The sequence below is a fragment of the Camelus dromedarius genome, chromosome 4, assembly GCF_036321535.1.
Source record: "Camelus dromedarius isolate mCamDro1 chromosome 4, mCamDro1.pat, whole genome shotgun sequence".
NCBI lineage: Eukaryota > Metazoa > Chordata > Mammalia > Artiodactyla > Camelidae > Camelus > Camelus dromedarius.
Genome location: NC_087439.1, coordinates 88856408 through 88882236, shown reverse-complemented (window position 1 = coordinate 88882236; position 25829 = coordinate 88856408). Strand labels below are relative to the sequence as shown.

General features: G+C 35.1%; 1 protein-coding gene across 2 annotated transcripts in view; it reads left to right on the top strand.

Moving 5' to 3' along the window:
* Window positions 1-25829, top strand: part of SPHKAP (SPHK1 interactor, AKAP domain containing) — a 136603-nt gene that overhangs the window by 6594 nt on the left and 104180 nt on the right. The gene's annotated exons all lie outside the window — the stretch shown is intronic.

Sequence of the window (25829 nt, the reverse complement as noted above, 5' to 3'; positions counted from 1 at the left end):
TGGATATTTACATACACATATACATATACATATATGAATATTATTCAGCCGTTAGGAAGGACATGCTGCCATTTGCAACAACATGGATAGGCCTTTAGGGCATTATGCTAAGTCAAATAAGTCAGACAGAGAAAGACATATACTGTGTGGTGTTATTTATACGTGGAAAGTGAAAAAGCCAAACATAGAAACAGAGACTCGGACAGTGATTACCAAAGGTTGAGAATGGGAAGAAAGGGGAGATGCTGGTCAAAGAATTCAAACTTCCAGCTATAAAGTAAACAAGCTCTGGGGATTTAACGTATGGTATAGTGATTATAGTAAATAACATGGTATTATATTTGCTAGGAGAGTAGATCTTAAATGTTATCACCACAAAAAAGAAATGGTAACTATGCGGTGTGATGCAGGTGTTAGCTAGCACCATGGTGATAATTGTTTTGCAATATATAAGTTTATCAAATCAATGCATTGCACATCTTAAATTTACACAATGTTGTACTTCAATTATATCTTAGCTCAATAGATCCGGAAAAATAATCTACCAACTAACTAGCTATTTCCTATTTGTGACGTCTTTGTTCCCTTTTCCTTCTTTTCTGCCTTCTTTTGAGTAACTGAGAATATTTTAGGATCTTATTTACCTCGTCTATTAATTTACTTACTTACGCCTCTTTTAAAAATTGTGGTTGACCTTGAGTTTAGAATATATATCTTTTATTAATCACCTTCAAATCTTTTTATATCACTTCATGCCCAGTGTAAGGTTCTTACAAGAATATATCCAAATTCTCTGATATTTTGGGCTTTAGTTGTCATACATTTTATTTTTGTGTATGCTATAAACACTATTTATTACTACTATGTTTGCTTTAAACAGTCAGATATTCTAGAGAAATTACAAATAAGGAAAATATATTTTATGTTATTCTTATTTCTTCCACTTCTGACACTTCATTTGTGTAGAGTCAAGACTCAGTCTGATATTACATTCCTTCTGTCTACAGAACTCCCCTTAACATTTCCTGTAGGGCAAGTCTGCAGGTGGGGAATTCTCTCAGTTTTTGTTTATTTAAGAAAGTCTATTTTTCCTTTCCTTTCCTTGAATCAAATTTCTTATAAGTATAGGGTCCTGGGTTGAAAGAATTTGTTCATTGTTTTAAAGATGTCACTTATTTGCATTTAGGGTTTTGTACTGTCAGTCAATAAGCTATTTTCATTTTTATTTTTGTTCCTTTTCCCTACCTGTCTTCAAAATTTTCTTTCTGTCTCTTGTTTGGAGCAGTTTTATTGTGACATGCCAAGGGATGAATATATGTCTGTGTGTCTGTGTCTGTGTTGTATTCTACCTGGTGTTATCTGAGTGTTTTGGATTTGTGGTTTGATGTCCGTTATTAATTCTGAATAAAATTAAGCCATGATTTTATTTATTTATTTATTTATTTATTTATTTATTTTTCACTGAAGTATAGTCAGTTGCAATGTGTCAACTTCTGGTGCACAGCATAATGTTTCAGTCATACGTATACATACATTTGTGTGTTTTCATATTCTTTTTCATTAAAGGTTACTACAAGATATTAAATACAGTTCCTTGTGCTATACAGAAGAAATTTGTTTTTATCTATTTTTATATATAGTAGTTAATATTTACCAATCTCAAACTCTTAATTTATCTCTTTCCACCCCCTACCCCTGTTGCCATGAGATTTCTTAATATGCTTCCTACCCTGTCCTCATTCTCTTTTCCTTCTGGAATTCCTATGCACACATACTAGAATACAGCTCTTGGGTGTTCTCTTCTTCTTTCGTTCTGTTGGGTTTCTTTTTTTTTTTTTTTAATTCTTTTTTCTCTTTTTGTTTCAGTTTAAGTAATTTGTATTAACCTGCTTTCAAGTTCATTGATTTTTTTCCCCTCAGTTGATTTTACTGAAGTATTTGTCAAAGGCATTCTTCATCCAGTTACTGTGTTTTGCATTTCTAGAGTTTCCACTTGACTTTTACCTTATACTTTCCATCTCTTTCCTGAAATTATCCATGTCAGCTTGCATGTAGTCTACCTTTTCCATCAGAGCCATTAAAATATTAATAATTATTTTGAACTTCTTGCCAGATAGTTTTAACATCTATGTCATAGCTGAGTCTGGTTCTGTATGTTGGCAGAGTACTTTTGTCCTTGCCTTTTCATATGGTTTATAATTTTTTTATTGAACCCAGATATCTTGTGTAGGGTAGTATGCTTCCCCATGGAGAAATCTGAAGCCTGTACTAGTATTTGATTCACATTTTAAAGATGAAGAAACTTAGGCTCAGAGAGGTTAAATGGCTTGTCCAAGGTCACTCGGCTAGTGAGTAACAAAGCAGGTATTTGAACCTTGGTTTTTAAACTCCAAATCCGGTGTTGTCTGACTATATCACTGGTCCTCCCAACTTCTCAATGCATGTACATTCCCACTCTGGTTTCCAAGACACTTACTGAAGCCACATGGCTTCATTTATGTCAGACATTTTTGACCCCTTATGCCTAAATTGTTGCTGAAGCATATAAATAATGAGTGAGAAATGGTTCCTGTCTTTGATGAGGTTACCATGTAATTTCAACATGTCATTTTTTTTCTGAATGCCTTTTCATTCCGTCTTTCTCAAAATACAATCTCTGAATCAAAAGCAGCTGTAAAGACAGGTGGATGCTATGAGAGGTTTTGAATCAACCACAAGAAAGCAATGGAAACCTAGAACATGGCAGCATATGAAGTTAAGCACATGAATTTAAAATGAAGTGTAAGAACCCAGACACTAAAACCTGTATCTGAACAGCATGCCATATTTCTGCTTGACATCGAAGAGGTGACATATCTGGACACATGACTTGAGGGAATTTCTCTCTTAAAAAATAACATGCAGACCAATGTACTTCTCTTTAGTCCTTTCATTTTAAATACATATCACATGGCCAAATTCTTGAAATAGTTAAAAGAACTTAGAGTAGCCATGATTTTAAAAATACAAGTTAGTTTTAAAAAATGTAAGGGTATTGTATTTGTTTTCCATTTTGGTTCAACAAATTGCAACAAAATCAGTGGCTTAGAACAAAACAAATATATTATGTTACAGTTCTATATGTTAGAAGCCTGATGCGGGTCTCACTGGGATAAAATCAAAGTGTCAGCAGGGCTACATTCTTTTCTGGAGGATTTAGTGGGGATTCTATTTCCTTACATTTTCCAACTTCCAGGGGCTGCTTGACGTCCTTGCCTCATGACCCTCTTCCTCCATCTTCAAAGCCAGTAATGGTGGGTTGAATCCTTCTTACATCACATTACTCTGACTTCTGACCTCTTCTTCAACCTCCCTCTTCCACTTTTAAGAACCTTGTGATTACACTGGATCCATCCAGATAATCCACAATAATCTCCCTATATCAAGGTCGCTGATTAATAACCTTAATTCCATCTTGAACCTTGATTCTGCTCTGCCATATAACAACATGTTCACAGGTTGTAGGGATTTGAACGTGGACATCTTGGAAAGTCCATTATTCTGTCTGTCACAGGCATTAATTTAACTAAAAAAGTTTATCATACTGGCTCTCAAAAGGCACTTGAGATTCTACTAGGGGTGTGCTCTCTCTCCCTCTCCCTTTCTCTCTCTCCTCACCCTCCTCTTTTCTTAAATAAAGGGGAAGAGTGATAAGACTATTTGTACCTCCACTGCAATATGTGATTCATTCAGTGTAACCAAGGTGAAACAACTACTCGATGCCGGAAGCTTATTCAAGAACACAAAGCCAGGTAGGGATGGACATGGAGATCTTATAAAATTCACTCTTTGGCACATCTGTTTGTTGCAATGGTCAGTAGTGCTATGCAGGAAATATTTCCATTTGTGTCCTTAAGCATAAAGACAGTTTGCACTTGCTTCTATCCTTTCTATAAGGTATGGTCACGTGACTTGCTTGGGCCAATGCAAGGCGTGCAGAAGGAACATGAGTCTCTGCCAAGTAGAAGTGTTAAGGAGCCCATATGATTTGCTTCATTTCTCCTGCTGTCTGCCATGATAAATACAGATTTCACACAATGACTGCTCCATTATGAGCCTGAGTTTCAGAAGGAGCACAATGTAGGGCAGAGCCCTCAGATAATCCATGATGGACATGTAGGATGGGCAAGAAGTGGACTTTTAATCCCCTGGGATTTTGAAGTTGTTTGACACCTAGCCTGCTGTGTCTGACTCTGCCAGCGTCAGGATTGAAATGGTAGGTGGTCTGATGGGCTGTTGACTTGCTGGTGAAGGTTTACAACGGATCTCACAGATTCTCTTCTTCCTTTGAACCTCAAAAGATCCTCATCTCTACCTAAAAGTAAATTTCTGGTATAGTGATATAAAGACGGGGTTGGAGAAAGGAATTCACCATGACCAATTATTGAAATAGTCAGGAAACAGGTCTAGAGACCAGCTCCAGATAATAACAATAGACACAGTGGCCTGTAGGTCTCTTCTCCTAAGGACATAGAATACAAACTAGAAATCTCATTCATCCTGATATCAACTCACACATTGCTCATTTCCCAGTCTTAATCAGCTGCTGCTATTTAAGGATATAGTGACACATCATATATACATTTAACCCATGCGAATTCAATACTACATGCTCTTTTTTTATTCTTTCATTTCTCCATCTCTCTCTCATTATTAAAAATATGGAAAACTTGTGTTTAATTTATATTTCTACTACATGTTGTACATTTCTATATAGTATACACAAAAAAACTTTATTAGACCTTTTTGGCAAATTCTAACATACTATAATTCATAAGCTTCTTACAGGGTACTCAAAGGTTATTTTGACTCCACACAATTTGCAAGATAGGCTATGATATTATACCTGGAATTCCACATTAGCTGTGTCTCTGCTTCACAGAAATTGTCAAAAACACTGATTTTAGCCACTTTGCCCAACATTTTTCCTTTATATATAAAGAAACTGAAATCAAGAAAAGTTAAATGAATTTACCCAACCATACAAATATTTAGAGATGGAGTCAAGAATGAAACCCTGACCTCCTGATTTCTATACTTACCATTGCACTGGATTTATTTAAAATAAAACTAGTAAACTCCAAAAAGTAGTTGGAAGCCTTTAGAATTGCTGGGTGCAACAGAACTTGTCAACCACCTATGTCTAAATAACTTCCTTAATTTTCCTTAAGAAAAATAATATTTTTATGACTGCTTATGTCTTCATTGCACTTTAGCTGCCGGAAATGCCCTAAACAAATTCAAATTTCAATGATAAAAACAGTGTAGGAGTTTACAACCTGAATATCTATGCTGCTTTTAACCATGATAGTAACCTCTTGTCATAATTTAAATTTTCCTTACTCCAGAGTTTTAACTTATGTTCTACCTTTTTGTTGTATATATCTTTTCTGTTATCTGTCACAAATTCTTAGTGGAACAAGATGAAATATCCGTCATTAAACCAATCATACAATCAATCAATTTCTTTATAAGCAGTACAAGAGAATAATGTCACTGTGTATTACACAATTCACTGTAAATTGATCTGTGGCAAATTGGAACTCATACGCATTTGTGGTCTATTCATATTTAATTAGACTTTTTTTAATGACTGTGTCTGACAAGTTACAAGCAGTTTCTTCCTAATGATTATTAGATTATTAACATTAAAGTAAAACCAACTGTTTTAGAACAAATACATAATAAAATAGAGTGCTAAAGTTTTGTAGGATGCATTTCTCAATTATTTATTAAATATGATATTACACATACATTTTAAATGTATGTGCATATCAGTTTGTATCAAGGGTTTAAAATTAAACATACATTTTATATTTTACACATTTTACATTTTAGTGCACTTTGCTCTGGTATTAAAATGCATTAAATAAAATGATAAGAATTTTAAAATATTTAGTTTAGTTTCCAAAGATACAAGGAGAATTGATCATTTTCTCTCTTCTTACTTCAGGATTAACATAAGCTAAAAAACACAGTTAGTTGCTATTGTCCTAAAAATCATAATTTTTAACATAATAAGAATTCAGTAAATGATTTTTGATACACTGTGCCTATGCATAGCCTTATCTATTCATTTACAATTTGAGGAGCCAGTTCTCCCCTTAATTTATGCAAATAAAGTAAATAATTTATCTGGGTAATTAAAACCAAAAATAAAATTCAGATAAAAATAAAAGACCAATTGGAGACTTCTTTTCTAAGTGAAATCCTGGCTCCACATAATGTGCTCATTGCTGACTCATGCACTCAATATAACCTGAAAAGTTTTACTTTTTACTTTTTTTTCAGAATGAATCAACAGTGCTTCAAAATAGCAATTAAAAAGTGCATACACTTTCCTTGTGTAATGATCAACAGATCAGTGATCTGACCTGGCATTCTGTTAAATCATTAATCTTCCTTTCTTGCAATAATGGAAAAAGTGTGGTGACTTCATCAGAATCATGTCATTTAGATAATGAGCTGCATTTTCATCACATGAATCACTATAAAAGAAGTGTCCAGGGAAGGGACTCAGGATCCAGAAGACATGTTACCCAAAGAAGATTTTTTTGGATGTGTGTGTGTGTGTGTATATATATATATATATATATATGTATATTTTATTAAAGTATAGTTGGTTTACAATCTTGGTCAATTTCTGGTGAGATTTGCTGATACTAACATAGATATTAATATATATAAAATAGATAAACATGTTCATATTGTATAGCGCAAGGAACTATATTCAATATCTTGTGGTAACTTAAAAAGAACATGAAAATGAATATATATATCTATACCTATATATAGATATATATATTTATAGATATAGATATAGATATGTTCATGCATGACTGAAGCATTATGCTGTTCAGGGAACCTTTTATCCCAACCCTATTCACTCTCAGGCCTTGCAGATTATAGCCATTTTTTATGAAGGAAAACAATATGGACAAAATGCTAAAGATAACATTTTCCTCAGTAGTTTTACTGGGTCTAACATATTTCCCATAGGATGGATAAGAACATATATAAAGAACGAGTCAGAAAAGTTGGAGGCCTAATACAAATTTTAACCTTGAAGATTATATGGGACTGGTGTGGATGGTTTGGAGTGGGAATAAAATGGGACTGGGAAGCTTACTTGTTTGCTTGAAAGGAAAGAATGAAACCTAGTGACTTGAACGCCATCTTTATCATGTGAGGATAATTGGAAATTGGAAAAGGGCACATAAATTCTCTACAAGGAAAACTAAATATCACTAAATAGTAAATAAAATTAATACATTAGATTGGAAATTTAACTTCAAGAATAATAAAATCTATAAAAATCAGTTCAACTATCAATATTTGAAAAAATAAAAAGTAAGCCTAATTGTGTAATCAACAAATACATGTCTAGTGTTGACTAGACTGGATAATTATAATTCTTCCTTCAGAACTAGATGCTAACATGACATGTTTGTCACAATATCATAGAAATGTCAGCTCTGTAAATATATTCAATAGCGAAACAATATTCAATCAATTTTTCCAATTATTCGTTCAGTTTCTGGATTCTCAAATCAGTGCCTTGTAAACTATATGTCATGTCTTCAACCTCATCGATTTTCTCTTCCAATTTTAACTGATCTCACTCTGACAGACTCTCATTTGGCAACAGTTTGATAGGTGATAAAAAGTTCTTTCACACCATTTTCTTCTTTCTGAAATCCTGAATTTTCTGCAAGACTTGTCATTTCAATTGATTAGCATTTTATTTAAATAAAACTTACAATCTCTTAAAATATCAACAGACAGCTACCAAAGTTCTTGATGCCATAGATGGAGATAAACACTCAAGTTAGGTTGGGAGGGATCCTGACTGGAGACTAACTGTGAGCTGTCAGTCCATTAGTTAATGAAACTTTTGCTTTCTTATACAATCTTGTAACTGCAAAGACTGGGTAATGAATAACAAGGATACCTGACATTTGGAGGGACAATTTCATCCTGGGGACCAACTTTTTTCCTCTAACCTCATCTGTTTGGAATTAAAGTGCATAGAAGCAGCTAACCCTAGGCTCTGAAGAGCCTGATGTAGGACCCTACACTGCTCAAGGGTAATTTCTTAGACAAAGAATATAAATGGTTTACAATCAACGTCTATCAAAAATAAAAAAACAAGGTGAATTCCTAGTAATTTGTAAACACCTTCCATCTTATATTGACTCCTTCCACTGGGTCGCTGTTCTTATTCATGACTTGTACTTCTAAAGCAATATGAGTTTGAACCATGCTCTGATTTAATACAGCACAATAAATAGCAAACCTGGAAACATTTCTGCATGCAGTACTGGCAACCCTACAAACAAGACATTATAACTGATTAACACACACTTAGTATAAGGGCACAAAAGCTTGGGGGTCAAGGTGGCAAGAACACAGAATCAAAACTTTTAATCAAAGGCAGTTTGCAAAATTGGATTACATGTCGTGAGGATTTGTGGTTCTGAGCAAATTAGCTATTAGGGGGTGGGAGGAAAAGGATTCAAGGATAAAGCCCAAGTTGTTTTCGTTTGGAAATTTGGGGTTGATTATAACAGCAAAAGCTGAGCTGAATTCATAAGGAAAAGCTGATCAGATAGAAAAAAGTTAACTTTGAGATGCAGAACATATAGAGAGAGACATCCAGCAAGCTGTTGGGTATTCAAATCTAAAGCTCAGGGGAAAGTCTGGAGTGAGAGACTGAATCCAGACAAACCTATCAGTGGAATGAGATCTCTCATGTGAATTGGTTAAGAACAGCTCTTTTTCTCACTCTCAATTCTCATCCTCCTGAATTGTGAATATTTTGACATATATATAAATATATAAATAAATAAATTTTCCTGATGGGCCCCATATTTACACTGTAGAATTGGCAATAGAATTCAGTTTCTTGGACTTCGGAACTTTCATACCCCTTAAAACATACCTTAAATTTGCCTCTGGTTCTTCCCACTCCTGGCTGTTTTAACTACCACTAGACTGGAACTGGATGTGATTAGTCTCTTGACACTATTTTAAGTCTTTTTCCAGACTCTGCTGGAAAAAGATGAGGTGAAGTATAATCACAATTATCTTACAGGTGCATATTTTATTTTCACATAGCCCTCTGAGGTCTGAAAATGAGGAAAGCATGTGACGAATGTAGTGAGTGGACAATCGGGGCAATAAATAGGAAGTTGTTTGGATGATCAACACTGAACATCAGCACTGATTAAATTCACTGGATAACTGGTCAGTTCTCTCCGTTACTTTGCCTTAATGCAGTCACAGAAGAAATAAATAAATCTGTGACTGTGTTGCCCATTCTACCGCATAATTCCTGACCTTTTGCAAGCACATCAGTCATAATTAGCTTCGGCGAGCTTGGCATTTTGTTGTGCCCTTGGCATTTCCACATCAGTCCTGTGCATTTTGCAGCAGGCTAATAACTCCAGCTTAATAAAAAGCAACACTATTTAAAATTTGATTCCTTGTTTTTCTTGGAAATTTTAGTCTCCCTTTGAGAACCACAATTATTCAACCTAGACAAAATAACTACTGTCCATCTGTGGCCATCTAAATAGTCTATGAAAATATTTCAGCTTAGGTGTTTATTTCCAAGTCTAGCCAATGAAGGCTGTCCTTGCAATTGTAAAATAATCAGACACCCAAATTCCAGTGGTCTCTGTTGGCTGTCCCTGTCTTTAGGTACATATACTGCTCCATAGATTTCTTCCACTGCCTTCCCTCCAAATAATCCCATTTTTCACCCTCTTATTAATAAGTCACAGTAGTAGAAGCACCTGCAATGAGGCAAATGGACTCAGAAATCCTCTGAAAGCAATTTCCATAAAGAATAACCATAAAAAGAGAATAACAGATGTTCCATTGCTAATTATCCAGCTGCTCCATTCTTTTCTCATCGAGTCCTGCTGTCTTAGAGACAGTGAATAGAGAACCCTGAAATATTCAGATACATATTCAATCTCTCAGTTCATTTGGATATTTTCTCTCCATGATAAGCAATACATATCTTTGTGAGCATTAAATTTACTTTTTCAGGCTGTGTAGACAATGCTTTGAAGTGGAAAAATCCCAAGGCATGGAATTGGAAGACTCCGGGTTAAGACCATATTCTCTGATGTACTTTGACTTTGGCAAAATTATTTAACTATCTTGAACTTGTATATTAACATTTCCTGATCCAATTATTATTATTTGTGTACAGAAAAAAAAATCTAGGCAACCTATGTGAAAATACTCACTACATAAAAGTGATATTCAAATGTTGTTTTTTAACCTCTCATATATTTTTACTTTTATATATTGCTTTTTTGTCTCTTTCCTCCAATACAACATAAACTCCATGGAAGTGAGGATTTTTGTCTGTTTTATTCATTGCAGTACCTTGAGCACTTCACACAGTTCTTGATGCTCAATTTTTATTTGTTGAAAGAATAAAAAACATGTGCAGGCAGATTTTCTACTTACTTTTATCATTGCTTAGAAAGGATATGTTCTTTCTTCTTTTTCTGCTTACAAAGTGGCCAATGCAACTATTAACATATTGTGAGAAAGAAATCTCATTCTGATTGAATTTCAGAAGAAATTAAATGCTTGTGTGTTTCTAAAGGATCTTGCTTTAGAAAATAAGCAGCTCAGAAGTAAATCTGGATCAACGACCAGAAAGTCGAGGGTATATGTAACTATGACTGCTTACAGAGGTCGGCCCTCGCACTCGTAATGCAAGTTGGATAAGCTTAATTCCATCTGCAGTGGAGAAGAACAGATCAGGAATAGTAACACAAATAAAGCTTCTTCATGATTCTTGTTTATTGTTCTCTCACCATCGGGAAGTAGCTACATTTGAGACATGCATGTCAGATTCTTCAGGAAATCATCATGTGGACACTACGAGGGTAAGAGAGTAATCTTATCTCAAAGTAGGTCTTGAGGGGGAATAAAGAGTCTTATTCTCTTCGTTGGCATTTCTTTACGTAAATCTTTCACAAGGGAAGACACTTCTAACCATGATGATCTTCTATATAGGACACATTCAGTTCTGCTCTGCCAAGAAACAGGCTAATAAACTGGACAGCCTGCTGAGCTCCCTCCCTGAGCTACAATTAACCATGGTTCTGAAACTTCCAGGTTTTGCTTTGCCGTCTTTGGCTGTTCCACATAGAAGTTCCATTTCCTGTTGGCAACTATAATTTGCTATAAATATTGAATTTACAGGATTTCTCTTGGAAATATGTTTATAGGACTCTTGAACACTTTATAAATAAGGGAATAATTGTTTTAAATCCCTAAGCCAGCTGGAAGTCTCTTTACATAATCTCTCTGGCTGGATTTGCTGTCTGCTCTCAGCTCACTGTTCTCAGTGGCATCTAATGAGGCAACGTATAAATCTACTGTGCCAATGGCTAAATTGTCCTAATAATGATGAAACATGTTCATCTGCTCAGCCTCAGTAAAATTCTGTGTTCCACTTCCCCTAGAAAGGATGAAATGTGATTTCCAAGAACAAGTCAGTGGCTATTCTTGAATCTTGACCATTTGGCAATCTATACAGTTATAAAATCTGAAATGCATACTTATATTTATCTTGTGATCTTTTTAGTGAACAAACTTTTTATGTTGCTATGATTCATATGTGGTCTAATACTTGGGGTTCTCCTTAACAATAGTTGCACATAGATTATAGCTACTAAATAGTTTGTGTTCCAGTTGCTTTATTCTCATCATCTACTTTGAGAAAGAAAGTAATTTTTACTCTTATTAGATTTTATCTCAGAGATAGCTTTTGCTGACTGAGTGAAAAGAGTATTCACTGCTGACCTTAATGGCAGAGATGCTGGTATAATTGACTGAAAAATTTATCTATAAATTGTGCAAAGATATAATTTAGCCAGTAATATCTATTATTCAAATTTCTGAAGTGCTGCTCAAATAAGAACTTTATTTTTTAACTAAAATTTCCCCTTAAATATAATAGCTTAGAGGAACACTAATGTCCCTAATAGTCTTTGTATGTCTAGAACGTTTTACATGCTGCTTGGCTCACATACTTTTTTCATCAAGTGGAAAATATAGATATATTTTTGTCTCTTGAAAGCTCAGTGTCTTTAAACATTATAGTTTAGAACCTAATATGACAACCTGCATTTGTCTGTCTTTTTAACAGTTAATTCACTCATTTTTTCTGTTGCATGAGAAAACTCATGAGAAAAGAGAAAGTGTTTGATTATCTCCTTCATTTTTACAACTCATTTTAAAACATGATCATTTTTAAGTTGCTTTTTTTTAAACTGAACTAGAGTGAAAACTCATGGAAAAACGGATCATTCTACCTGCCTCTCTAATATATTGGATTGTGCTTCCCAGCTTTCATTAGGGTAAAGATGCTTCATGGGAAAAGCAATTTAGATCTGGCAGGGAGGCAGCACTCATTCTGTTCGAATTTTGTATGTGAGTCACTTACCTAAGGTATTTCTGCAAAATGAAATCTACAAACACAATGACAAAGTATTGTTTATAATGAATTTATAACACACAAAATAAAATTTAATAGGATTATTAATTAATTAACATATTGTGTTTTCTCTACCAGAGTATTTTGATATATTATGCAGACAAAGCTAATGATAAGATGAGAAAATGATACAATAGAAAGTAAATACAGACTATAAAGTCTAGACAGACCAAAAGATGGTTCTTTAAAAAGGCAAATCAAATTGACAAATCCGTAATATACTTAATTTCAAAATGGGAATGAAACACAAAAGCAACGGTAGGGATGCAAAAAAGTTAACATCACTACAGATACTAGAGACAAAATTATGTTAATATTGTAAAGCATTATGTCTATACACGAGTATACAACTTGGATTAAATGGGCAATTTAAAATAAAAATATAACTTACCAAAGGGACTCAAGAAGAAATGGAAACTATGATTAACATCAAAGATATTGACTCTGTGGTCAAAACCCTTCCAACCGAAAAGCTCCACTTTCAGAGAGCTTTGCTAGAGAGCTTTGCTAGAGAGTTCTGCCAAACATTTGATAATAAATAATTTCCATGGTACTCAAACTCTTCCAGCAGACAGAAAAGAGGAACACCCTCAATTTATTTTGTGAGGCCAGCATAACCTTCATGCCAACATGATAAAAGAAGAAAGAGCATACAATCGCTCTCATTCATGATCACAGAAGAAAAAATTTCCCAACCAAATTATTAGCAATCTGGGTCTCACAAAATGTAAAAAGGATAATACTTTGCTATCAAACTGAATTGATCTCAGGAATTCAAGACTGATTTAATATTATAAATCAGTTATTATAATCCATCAAATTAGCAATCTAAAGGGGAAAATACGGTTATATCAATTAAAACAAAAAATTGATAAAAAGCAACATCTTTTTACAATTAATTGAAAAAGAAACACTAGAAAATACAAGTAGTCAACAACTTCCTTAATAAAAATCTATAGCAAACAATACACAGAGATGTAAGTCTAAGGATTTTTTTTTTTTTCGCATTACTTCATTCAACATTTCACTGAATATCCTAACTGTGCAGGAAAGGAATAACAAGAAACAAACAAAACAAAAGAGGCATGGAAAAGAGGAAACCAAAACTCTCTGCTTTTGTAGGTTTTTTTTATTGTGTACATAGAAAATTCAGTCTGCAGATAAATTACTAGAACTAATAAATGAGTTTAGCATGCTGACTGACTATAAGTCAAAGCACACACATAAACACATAATGTTTGTTATTAAACAAACAAAAAGTGAAATTTTAAAAAGGAGATCATTTATATGCTATCAATAAATATGAATTTTCTAGGACTAAATCTCAAAAAAGCATGCAGGACCTTTCTGGAGAAAATCATAGCCCTTAGCGAATGCAGATAGTCACCTACTGACACCTGGTGCTCAACCCCGTGCCCCCACAACAGGCATCTCCTGCTTCGATATCTCGCATATTTTATGGCCTTAGTTCTCTGGTATCTCCATCCACACAGTAAAATTTTCCTGACTTCTAATGATGTACCAGTAAGTACCAGCAACAGAGATGCAGATATAATTTCACTGACTCCTTTTCATTTATTTTTTGTTCCTATATATAGATATTAATCTTTTTATATAATTATACTGACTTTATAGTCTTTGAGATTTTGAGTAATATGCTATTCATTTGCACTGAAAAAGGAGGTTAAAGCATGCCTACAGGTAAGCATTGTGCAGAAAATTAAAATTTAAAAGCATTCAAAGAAGCTGGAACAAATGTGCATAAAAATCCGTTGCCCTACTGCTCTCTTAATACTAGTCTTAATTTAAAATGGTAAGCTTGAGAAGCACAAACCGAGCGCCTCATGTATAGATACCCATAAAGCAGGTTGCAAGCCTCTAAAATTCTCATCTACAAGACATAAATTACATTTGATGCAAAAAAGACATGGAGCCCAGTCCCAGATACAAACCCAGCATATTATCCAAGACAGATGCTATCTGAATATATGCATGCAATCTTTGAACCATTTTCTGAGTTTTTTTTTTAATTGTTTCAACTTCCATCATCTAGCTACTTCTGTTGTTTTTAAAGGCAGCCTACTGTGTGTCTTTCTCTTTGAATGATACTAAAACATTTTCCCCCCACTCTTCTCTCCTGCTTCCTCTCCAAATCCACTGGTGTTCATAACTCCTTTTTTGTGGGTGTGTTCCTCTCCATCAGCCATGTGGGTAGTTGAACCAAACTCACTTAACTGCCTCTCTGCTGCCTTAACCGCTAGGAGATACACCCAGGAGTCCAGGCTGGTTGTGGGGTGAGGGGTCCAGGGGAATATATGCCATGTCATGGCCAGGGCCTCTTATCTCATTCCAGCATTCCATGGGCCCCCTGGGTTCCAAACCCTCAGATTTTGACCCTGACTTTGCAGGCTTCCTGGTTTATGGTGCCACCTTTGCCAAACTGCAAGTTGCGCTGTGCACCTGACCTCTTTTGAACCATAAAATTTTACCTGTTTTGTGCCCCATCCCCTTGGGGTCCTGCTACCCTCTTCTAGTTTAAATGACTGACACCAAGTCACTAGTAGGGATTCCACCATCAAGAATAGACAGGTAGTGGAAACTTCTAGTGTTCTAGAGTTTTCCTCATTCTTCCAATCACAAAAGAAGGATGTTTTCCTGTTCCATTTTCACGAAGGTCTAGACCTGGTAGTATGTTTGGTGAAGCTCCTCTGTGACTCAAGTCCCCCTCTTCCCTCAACAGGAGAAGTGATCTAACCTGGTGCAGCGGTAAAATCTCCTCCTGCGAACCCTCCCCTTTGTTTGCATTGCTTTTCTCTGGCCCCAGGGCCCTCATAAAATGGGAGCACCCTAAAGAAAACCAGTACTAAAGAAAGTTAGCAGGTGGCAGAAGCAGGTGGTGCTACGGGAAGACATCAGGGCATCGGGGAAAGAGCACAGACCGGGGTCAGGTTCATCTAGGCTTGGATCCCAAATTAAGCCACTTAACTTTCCCAATATCAAACTAGTAAAAGCGACAGTTGAGACCCAAATTTAAGTCTTCCAGCTTCCAGCACATAGTCATATTTTCACTATATCACATGTCATAATACTTTTTTAAATTTTGACGTATATATTTATATTAACTTCAAGCCTTCTCACATGGCATATTGTTTAATGTGTGGCTGTTGTTACATGTTTCCTCATTCTATTGGTTTCAAATATTGCAATTATAATTTACCTGAGTTTTTTCCTGATAAAGAAAATGACAGTTCCACTTAAGGCTTGTCTGTATTATTTCTAGCTAAATGTTAGTTTCACTAACTTGTATTTCAGAGCTGTAGACTCACAGACAAAAGCATGGAGATGGAATTAAATGATTGTGCTTACCTTTCTCTGACAGTTAAATATAAACCACTAAGATTTTTAGGTGGTGCCATTTATTGACCCTACCATATTTACTGAGTACTGACTAACTGGCAGACAATGTGCTAAGTATTTTGTAGAGTTCATTAGTGAATCAGATGTTCTTTTTCGCCTCAAGAACCAAAGAACGAGTTTGGAAATAAAATCTGGCAATTTTAATTCAACTTCAGTTAGATTGGAAAATCCCTCTTCATTCAACTGAAATACAACTGTGCCTTAAAATGGAGATTGATACACATGAACATTGATAAGTAAAGATGTACTGAGTGAGTTGTGATTTCTCCAGATACTGTCTCCGAAAGGAATGCAAATCAAATTCTTTGTTGGTTGTATAAGTAGCTCGCTGGATAGCTTACGAAACCTCTGCTATGGCAGCAGAAAAGTCTTCTCCGAAATCTGAAAAAAATTATGTATCAAAGTGCTTTATTTCAAAATGCAAAGCAAAGGTAACTCATGGTGTAGTAACACAGTTCTAAAAATCTGAGGGAAGAAAATCTGAGGGGAAAAACTATGTCAGGGATGTTTACTATTCAGAGGTTGCATATCAGATATTTTCCAGGTTGATACTTGTGATGAAAATGAGTGTAACAACTTGCTCACAAAACACGCTGAAGTTAAAGGTGGCCTGAGCCCACCAGGTGCTTCCTAGGGTGGCCTGACTTAGCAGTATTCCAAGAGAAGACAAAAACTCAGATTTTTAAGGGGTGTTCTTTCAGTTTTCAACTAAATTATTTGTTGGCAACTAATTTAAAATATTTAATACTGCACAGTTTGTGAGCTCTGTCCAAACTCCCATTGCTAAATATTTTTGATGTAAAACTACCTCTATTTTAAATGGATTCTATTTCTATTCATAAATTTTTGACGTTTAACAAGCTGTCCCTTTTAAAATCATAAAATGAAAATGCATTCATGACTAGGGAATAAAGTTAATTGGACTCTATGAAAATAATCTATAATTATAATGATACAAACTCCAGGTTCACACAGAAGATCCATTTATTAAATCTAATTTGCTTGCCGCATGGCTGAGAGCAAAAACCATCTGGGACGGGTTATCCCTCCTGACTTTTTTAAAGGAATATTCGTCAACTTCATTCTAACACAGTGAGTGTTATTTAAGTTCTTCTTGAAAGGCTTTCTACAGGCTTTGGATTTTTTAACAGATAATCTAATACACCCAATTACGAGCTCAATAAAAATTCTTGAGACTATTAAGATAGTTTCAGAAAAATGAAGCCATTAGCATTGGCCGTCCTTCCCCATCAGAAGAGCAGGAGATACTCCTCTTGAGGGAACTGTATCTATGGTGGGATGATGCTGTTTTAAGCTGTGCAAGTAGCTCCATCCAGCAGCTTCCAAGATCTCTGCTCTGAGTAAAGTCTCATTATCCAGAATCAGTGATGTGTTCCACAGGATTGTTGAAGTTTAATTTCCTTTTGCCAGTTGTCTACATAGACAATCATGAAACTGGTAAACGTCCCCATCCCCCTGAGATATGTTATGAAAGCAAGATGTAGGCTCAAACACAGTCATCTGTGATAAAGGATTCTTTTTATAAATTGAAGTATAGTCAGTTTATATCGTGTCAAGTTCTGGTGTACAACATAATGTTTCAGTCATACATATATATACACATATCCCTTTTCATATTCTTTTTCGTTATAGGCTACTACAAGATACTGAATATAGTCCCCTGTGCTAGACAGTAGAATCTTGTTGTATATCTATTATATAGAGAGAGCAGTTAGTATCTGCAAATCTCGAACTCCCAATTTATCCCTTCCCACACCCTTTCCCGCTGATAACTGTAAGTTTGTTTTCTACCTGGAGATTGTCATTGTAAGTGAAGAAAGCCAGAAAGAGAAAGGAAATACCATATGATGCCACTTATGGAATCTAAAAAAAAAAGACACAAATGATAAAGGATTCTTAGATATAAAAGCTTTGTCATGGAAGTTACCTTTGGTTAAAGGCAGAATTTGCTGGTTTTGTTGGTTTTATCACTTCTACTAGTCATATTAATTCATTTTCACTGCAGTAGTTGGATTGTCTGTTACCTTTTGTGGCACCTATGAGAACTCATCTCTAAAATGGTAACCTATATGTTAAGATTGCAAATTTCACTTGAGTTTGATGGAAAAGGTACTTTAATAAACAGAGAAATTCCTTATGACTGTAAATATAATAGAGTTTTGCACTTCCAAATTTTTTATAAGCACTGGATTTCCAGAGCTTACAGAGATCACATTTTTAAAAATAAGGATCTCTTTTGAGATACACATACACACAAATACATACATATATTATGTATTTTATATATATATATATATATATATATATATATATATATATATGTATTCAATGTAAATAATTTAGAAAATGTATAAAGGAACACAAAAAAAATCACAAATAACCCTATTACTCAAAGATGACTTCTTTAACATTTTCTTATTTCTATGCACAGGAAACTATGTATAGATTTATGTTTTAATTAGCTTATTGATTTAACAAGCATTTACTGAGCTCCTATTGTATGCCAGGCATTATTCCTGGACTTGGAACGCATCATGAAAAACCAACAAAGATCCTCACATTTTTGAAGTTTATAACCATCAGGTAGGATAGGGGAGAACAGGGAGGAGAACCCATAATAAATAATAAACATAGTAAATAAACACATTCTATAGAATGCTAGAAGATCCTGAGAAAATAGAGCAGGGGAGGAGAGACTGGGAAGCCAGGGACAGGGAGGCCCGGGTGACAACAGGGTCGTCAGGGGAAGCAGCGTGGAGAAGGGGCATTTCAGAAAGACTCGAGGGAGGTGATAAAGGGGTCTCGGAGACCCCCAAAGAGCATTCCAGGCAGAGGGGATGTCTAGCGAAGGCACTAAGACAGCACTATGCCTGTCCTGTTCTAGAAATAGCAAAAAGGCCAGAGTGGCCAGAGTGGCGACAGGGATGGAGAGTGTGAAGGACCCCAGGTCTCAGCGGTGAGGGGACTCCAAGCATGTGGAGCCTTGTCGTCCACGGCAACGACTTACAATTTTACTCCAAGTGAAATGCAGACCTACAGCAAGGTTTTAAGCACAGAAATGACCTGATCAATCCTTCATTTTAAAAGGATGCTATCTAGGTCAATAGTTACATGGTATAATATTGTGTTTTCAACTTTTCATTCAGCAGGGGAGTATTTTTCCATGTCATTTTGTTTTTACGGGAAAGAGGCATCGTATTAATGGCTGCATGCTAACTCTATCAACGTACCTATTAAAGAATGTATTATTTATTTTCTGTTTTTCTCTCTTCGTAACGTTGAGTTGAACATCTTGGTACTTAAGTCTTTATTTTGGTGTCTGTCCTCTAGAATAAATTCCTGTAAATGGCATTACTGAGTAAGATTCGTGAAACATGTGTTCAGATGGCTTTTCATAAAAGTCATATAAATGAATACCCTCAGAAGCAACATGTGAAATATGACATATTATTTTGATCAACAGAATAATATGTTAGTTTTCCTTAACTTGAGACCAACAAAATTCACTCACTCAATTATTTATCAACAAAGACTTCTTAAAATCTATACTCTACAGCAACCGCTAGACACATTGTTATGACACAGACCCATATTTTTCACACACACCTACATTTTATCTTTCTTCTTTCAGTTGTTTTCTCTTCACTATATCATTTTCACATAGCATAACATGACTTTAAATGCAAGTGACTGATAAAAAAAAGGAAGTTCCTACTGTATAGCACAGGGAACTATATTCAATACTTTGTTAATAGCCTATAATGAAAAAGAATATGAAAAGGAATATATGTATATCTGAATCACTATGCTGTACACCAGAAACTAACACAAGATTGTAAATCGACCATACTTCAAAAAAATAATAAAAATAATTTAAAAAATGTAAATGGCCAACATGCATGGTTCAAACCAGGATTTCGTCCCTTTTCCTCCCTCTCATAAAGTTTCTTTGTTTCAGTTCCATGATGTGGTGTTGATGACACCTGAAGCAGAAGCTTCACAAAGTATCTCAGGAGAAAGGGTTTGCCAAGCAAATGAAGGGGGCAAACAGAAACACAGAGAAAAAAAAATATATATATATATCTTAAATTAGTCTTACGTGTTAATTAAAGCAGTCTTTTAAATTTTTGTTCAGTTAAAGTAGCATTTAAGCAATATAACTACTTTCCTCAAGAAATAACGTTCAGTTCAAATTTTCACCAAAGTCAAATTAGTCCTCTGGAAGCTTTGGGGCTTTGCTTCAATGATCTGGATATCTCCCCATGTTGACAAATGTAAGACCGTGTGTCTCAACAGGCCACATCCATGTGCAGCTTTAGACTAACAACGTATTCTGTGTTCTCTTGGATTTAGAAAAAGTTTTAATTATTCTTTATTTTAGAAGTTCATGATAATAGTGAAGGGTCAGCATAGATTTGCATGGATTTGAGAAATTCAGATCTGAGAACAGAAAAGAGAAATGTCACTATAACAAGCATTTATGCATTAATGCAAAAGGTCTGTCTGTGTTATATTTAATACCAAAATATACTTAAAATATAATGAGACCCTTAAGAATAAATTTACAGGGCTTAGTGTGGTACCATTTCTCAGTCTAATACTCCATGTTTTCCCTACGCCAGCACATGCTACTGCTTTACGGAAAAGCCCTATTTAACCACCAGAACAGTTCCGTGACAGAGCTTCCATTATAATATGCATTTTACAGGGGAGGAAACATGCTTAGAGAGGTTTGAGTCATGTGTTCAGTTCCATCCAGCTAATAAGTGGTGAAGTGGAAACTTGAACTTACATGTCTCAGATACCGAAACACTAGGGTTTGTCTACACGGGGACTCATTTAGAGGTCATGGTTGTGGAAGCAAGGGATTAGGAGGAAAATTAGGAGTCACAGTGGAAAGTAACATGGTGTAGAGACAAGAGAAACAGGGCAAATCTCAGTTCAGTTGTTTGCCAGCAATATAAACTTGGATTACATGTTAACCTCTAATTCTTAACTTCTCATCTATAAAAGGAATGTAATTAAAAGGTTGTGTGAAATATTGCATAGATGCTAAGTACCTGCTATGCATTAAATGATGTTAACTTTTTAGAAGTAATATACAGAAGATGGTATAACAGAGTGAGGCACTTACCCAGTGCTTTGGTGGAAAGTCAAGAAATTATCTGGGATCTGAGGTGAATACTGTAACATATGTTTTGAATGTATCTGAACTAAAGTCTAGATGCAGCAGAATGCAGGGATATACATGATGTGTTATGACCATCCAAATATACACCTAAATTTTTTTTTTAGAAATAAAGCACTTTGGGGTAAATATTTCAACAGTAAGCATCAAATGGTCTTCTGTATAAATGCATATTCATGAAAAACTAACTTAGCAACAGTAATGGGTACTTTTTGCTGACATTAACATAATAGTTTTGCACACACCATTTGTAGGACATATGTTTTCAAAAGTTTCCCCATAGTCCTCATTAACAAAAGGGGGGAAAAAAAACTAAGATATCTTGTTCTTTTGCTTGATCTTTTCTGAACAAGATGTTATAGTTTCAAAATAATTTCTTGAGGTCTTGATAAAGCTGAGATTGTGAAGCAGCTTTTTGAGGTACAAAGATAATAAACCCCTAGAGTAGTGATTAAATTCTTGAGGTCGTTGCTAATCACCACCTGTTTACTCAGAGCTAATACGTGGATTTGCAAAGCGCAGCATCTGACACATGGCATATTGTTCGATACATGTTATTTTATTATATGTATATTCACCAATAAAACTCTGTTCTACAGTACAGCCCTTTTCTTACGTTAAGAAGTTTACTATTTGATTGTCTTTCCTATTATAATCTAGTTATTTTGTGTGGTATCTGCTTATGATAAAGTTTATGTTTCAGTGGGTATATTGGATACATTTGAGAGTTTTCTGAGTGAGAAAGTCTTCATTGAAAAAATATTCAGTATAATTTTTCAGGATAAAAGGTTTCTGCACAACTAGCACTGAAAATAGGGAAATTGCCAACCAGTGGTGTTTACAAATTATATCCCAAATGAAGTAACAATGCTATAAGCATGTCTTTTTTCTCGATAATCAAGATGAATTAGAGGATAGCTAATTTGTGGCCATTCTTTCTACCAAGAATGAGCCACTCCTTTTATGATTAATAATAAATGACCCATTTTCACTCTCTTTATTGTCACTTACTAGTACCTCACAAAAAGTACACAAACTTAGATCTGCAACATTTTCACTGATCCGAGGGCAAAATGATAGTAAAGTTTGTCAACTGTCTTTTCTTAAAAAGAAATACTCTTCGTTCTTAGATAATATATCATTGTTTCCTTATATTGTTTAAATATCCTTTCTTTGAAAAATGAAGGTGAGAGCAGAGGTCATCAGGGATTTTAAATGTCCTTATTTGGGAAAATAAAAAATTGGCCGCTTTCTAATGTTGTTGTCATTGTTTTACTGGTCCAGGAAATCAAAAGGTCTGGAATTCACCATTCTACAGTTACTCAGCTGCCTTTCAATATTAAAACAGGACACATAACAATGGTTTTGAAATATTTTCAAGGTTAGATAGTTGTTTCCTCTGGTACATTTATTAAAATCCTACAGTCTTAATGGGGACTTTGTAGGTCTTCCAGCCACTGATAAGATGGTGACATATTAGATTTGCATAGATGACATGATAAGAAAATCTTGCTCTGATATCTTCAACCTAGAAAAGAAAAACATCAGTGTAGAAGGAAAAACAGTGAATTTCTTACCAGAGATGGAGCAGAAGACTGTACAGTGTAGAAGAAAAGTTTTGCACCAGAGACTTGTCAAAGATACAAGACATTTTATTTGAGCCACTGTAATAGGGGAGAGAGATATCAGTATAGAACTGATCTCAGATCCAAATACAAAGAGAACAATTGGAGACTTACAACCATCGGACAGAGGGAGGGGGGTCAGTGGTTGGAAAATTAATAAGAGGAGATATCAAGAGTAGGGGGAATCCTTGCTAAAATGGCCTGACAGGATTCTTGCTATTGTCTGACCAAGTATGTAGATATTAAGGGTGAGGGATGAGGATCTTGTTCAGATATCAGGGGTTGGGGAATCTTGCTAAACTGAAAAAACTGAGCTCAGCAGGCCAAGGTCAAGATCCAGGTGAAAGGTGACTCAGAGGAACCTGACTAAAGTCTGGTCAAGGAGGGCGTATTTATCAATAGAGCGGTCATAAGATGAAGGTAAAAGAAACTAACACATCAAGTGATTTTTAAAGCAAATCAGTTTTTAAAATTCAATTTATTTAAAATTTAAGAGAAAATAAAAACAATTCACCCATTTCTCCCACCCCCATCTCCCTCTTGTTAAAAAAATCACACACACACACACACACACACGTACATATTTTAGATTTCACAAAATAGATTTTACGGCATTTGTCTTTCTCTACCTGATTTGTTTCACTCAGTGTAATGTCCTCAAGGTCCATCCATGTTGCTGAAAAAGGCAAGATTTCATTCATTTTCATGGCTGACTAATACCCCAGTGTGTGTGTATTTTTGCATCCATCCATTCACTGATGAACACTTAAGTTGCTTCCATATCTTGGCTATTATAAACAGTGCTGCAATGAACTTGGGGTGAAGATATATTTTCAAATTAGTATTTTTGTTTTATGAGTAATACCCAGAACTGGAATTGCTGGATCATATGGTAGTTTCATTTTTAATGTTTTGAGGAAACTGCATACTGTTTTCCATAGTGGCTGCACCAGTTTACATCCCACCAACAGTGTATGAGAATTCCCTTTTGTTCACATTCTCTTCAACAGTGGTTATTACACCTTTCGATTATAGCCAGTCTATCAAGTATGAGGTAATATCTCATTATTTATTTGATTTGCATTCCCCTAATTATTAATGATGTAGAGCATTTTTTCATGTACCTATTGGCCATCTGTATGTCTTCTCTGGAAAAATGTTTATTCTTATCTACTGCCTACTTTTTAATTGGGTTGTTTGGTTTTTTACTATTGAGTTGTATGAGTTCTTCATATATTTTGGATATTAACCCTTTATCAGATATATGATTTACAAAAATTTTCCCCCTTCAATAGGTATCAATTCTGTCGATGGTTTCCTTTGCTGTGTGGAAGCTTTTTGTTTTGACATGGTCCCATTTGTTTATTTTTGCTTTTTTTTTTTTTTTTGCTTTTGCTTTTTGCGTCAGATTTTTAAAAAATTATCTGTGAACATACTGCCTATATTTTCTTCTAGGAGTTTTATGGTTTCACGTCTTATATTCAGGTCTTTAATCTATTTTGAGTTAATTTTTGTGTATGGTATAAGGTAGTGGTCCAATTTCATTCTTTTACATGTGGCTGTTCAATTTCCCAACACCGTTTATTGAAGAGAGACTGTCTTTTCCCCCTTGTAAATTCTTGGCTCCTTTGTCATAAATTAATTGACCATATATGTGTGCATTTATTTCTGGGCTATCTATTCTGTTCCACAGATCTATGTGTTTGTTTTTCTGCCAAGATCACACTGTTTTATAGGTTTGTAATATATGTTGCAATCAGGGTGTATGAGCCTCCAGCTTTGTTCTTTCTCAAGATTGCTTTGGGTTTGGAGTTTATGTTTCCAAAGAAATCAGTTTTTGAAAGACTGGCCTAAACCTCTAAGCTTCATCTAACAAGTTAATCCCTTTAGTTCAGGGTAAAATAAGGACATTCAGTTTAGCAAACTTTCATTTTGAACCACACAAATGTGTAGTTTAAAACCCTCTGAATTCTAGGTTGTGGCATGTTTTTAAAGTGTCTTTAACTAAAGCAACTTGATACCTTGCTCAAAACCTCTTCTGATAGATGTGAGCTTTTATTTATTTATTTTTTCAGTGCCAAGATTAAAGGATTTAGTATAAAACTAAAGAGTAGATATCCTTAATAGGATTGAAACAATCAGACCACTGGTAATTACTATATTTTACTGAAAGCTTTCTTTAAGTGGGGAGAAGGTAAGAATAAATCTTACCTCTTAGAATCTGTTAAAATTGTCTCACTTTCACTGTGTTTACTTGACTCTTTAGCAACAATAGCAGCAGGATCCCTTTTCATTAGAACTATCCCGGGAAATCCTTTAAATTATCTTCTCGGATGTGGCTTAGCTCACCATCTGTCACCACTGCAAAAAAATTAGCATCAAATTCAAATGCCCGTTTGTGCATAATCTTTTGAGGGCAGCCAGGATGCTCAGAAAGATAAGAAGAAACAACATTAATAAATACTAACTGAGCATCCGTCCCTGCCTAGTTCCACCCTCGGTCCTAAGGGGCTCCTGCTCTTCCAGTACTTAGAGACTCAATGGGGAGACAGACAAACACCACATAATTATATATCATTTTGACAAAGGCTATAGCAGGACAAGGTTCAGAGTGCTGTTGGAACACACAAGAAGAATGTCTATCCCATTTCTTGAGTCAGGTTGAGGGTGGAATATGTGAGTTGGGGAGAGATGAGAGTGTGCATTTGTGTGTGCACTGGAGAGAAGTCGTGCCCTCTTTGGCAGAGAGAAGGGAGGAGGGAGATGCAAGACATGATTTATAAATAAAGACCCAAAGGATAGAGTAGGAATCACCCAGGAGGAGGGAGGGGGCCTGGGAAGGATGTTTCTAAAAGAAGAAATATCATGTGCAAAGGCTCAGGGGCAAAAGGGAACACATATTTAATTTAATATGTCAGATAAATGCTTATCAGGTTTCAATGGACATATGAATCCCCTGAGTTTGATATCAGAGTTAAGATTCTAATTCAGTAGTTCCAGCGTGGGACTT